Source organism: Corylus avellana, chromosome ca11 (genome assembly GCF_901000735.1).
Source record: "Corylus avellana chromosome ca11, CavTom2PMs-1.0".
Classification (NCBI taxonomy): Eukaryota; Viridiplantae; Streptophyta; class Magnoliopsida; order Fagales; family Betulaceae; genus Corylus; species Corylus avellana.
In genome coordinates, this window is record NC_081551.1 from 4293694 (window position 1) to 4295602 (window position 1909).

General features: G+C 31.4%; 1 protein-coding gene across 1 annotated transcript in view; it reads right to left on the reverse strand.

The window, feature by feature from the left end:
• The window catches only part of LOC132165592 (uncharacterized), a gene marked incomplete in the record, with an annotated part of 13302 nt that overhangs the window by 3570 nt on the left and 7823 nt on the right, over positions 1 to 1909 (reverse strand).

Sequence of the window (1909 nt, forward strand, 5' to 3'; positions counted from 1 at the left end):
TTTAGAAAAACAAGCACATGTGTGTCATGTGTGTGTTTTTCTATAAGATTAAATCACATTGGTAGACGGAAGGGTTTTTATTTTGTCAACAACCAACTAGTTGGAAGGGGTCGAGTGTAACAAATAGTAATTTGCGTGTAAATGAGCGTTAGTTAAAAAATGTCAAGAATACATTTGAAATTGCGTTCGAGAAATAGAATTTTTAAGTTAAAATGAATTTTTTGGTATTGTCAAAATGGCATTTTGGTCATTTTTATAGTAAAATAGTTAAATAAATACTTTTAAAAATTTTTACCAAACATGCCAACTTTCGGTTTGGCATAGTTTTTTAGGTACTAAAAGTATTTTTTAAGCTCTTTAAAGCAGTCTCAACCAGGCTAATTAACTCTTTTTATAGCAAAGTTTTGACTTCTTTTTTCTTTTATGAGAAGCTCTCTACTCTTTTCTTGTGTGCATGAGAGTCATTCTACTTCTAAGAGTATGTTCGGGATTGCGTTTAAAAATAGAGATTTTAAAGACAAAATTAACTTTTTAGAAAAAAGAAAAAAAAAAATTTTTAAGTTTTTCTTAAAAATGCATTTTGACTATTTTTAAAGTCAAAAAATCGAAGTACTTTTAAATTTTTTACCAAGCATGTCAAATTTTTGTTTGATACAACTTATTGAGTACTAAAAGCACTTTTTATGTTCTCCAACACAATCTCAAACATACTTGTATGTAAGAAATCACTTCCTCCCTTAATGAGTTACTAGAGGAGGAAAGAGTTTTGCCTCCTCCTCAACGCATATAATCCACATGTTGTAAACTAGAAGGTTTCAGACTAGCAATGGCTTAGATAGTGGACTTGTGATCCAAGCTCATCTCCATAATGTAGTAGGTTCAAATATTGTAGACAGTTCAAATACCAACAATAGCAACAAAACAGAGCAGGCTACAGAGGAAGTTAAGGTTGTGACTTGTGACCAATTCTGCAGTACTTTAAACCAATTCTACATCACTTTAAAAACCTGTATTTTTCGGGCAAAGTAAACTTACAACCCTTGTAAAATACTCTCACTAATTAATATGTAGGACAACCCACACCCCGCTTGTCTTTGCTCTAGCTCAGCTCTCCGCCGGCAAATCTTCTACGAGAGTCTTTCCTTACTGACTCCCAACTCTCCGATAGACTTCTTGACGGTAAAAAATTATGTATGGTGTGGCAAATGCTAGTGATGGTTGTTAAAAGAGTTAAAAGAGTGATACACATAATTCTTCTAACCATTTTTCAACCATTTCTTTTATAAAATTTAATAGAATTTGTAAAATCACGTGAATCTCACACAAATTCAATAATAAATTTTCTCATTTACTATACAAAGATGAGTAAAAGATAAGAGGAAAAATAATTTTTATCATTTCTCATGTTAAAAGGATACACATGGCAGTTCCCATATTCCTAACCAAAAGTCATAATATTATATCGTTTTGTCGCTGTTCATATTGACATATTCTTTTAAAAAATTATGATTATAATGTATAAATGCAGGCACTCCTGGAAAAGCAAAAAGTACAGAGTCTCAATCACAATGACCACCAAGTAGGTTGCAGCGACATTAATCCAAGTAAATGCAGGAGCAACCAGACAACAGAATAAGTAACGTGTTTAATAACAGTATTGTTGGCATCAATATGCCCAATAATGTGACTAGATATGATTAAAAACCACCCTAGTAAGAACGTGGCAAATGAAAATCATACTTATCATTCAAACACAGAAAGCTGTAGTTCAAAGTCAATAATAAGCCCCCAAGGTTTCATATATACAATCCTCTTAAATCACTCTCAAAAATCTTATCATTTTTCTACACTTGAATTTAACATGAAAAATTGGTAAAAAAAAATTATAACAATGAAGAAGAAAGACAAA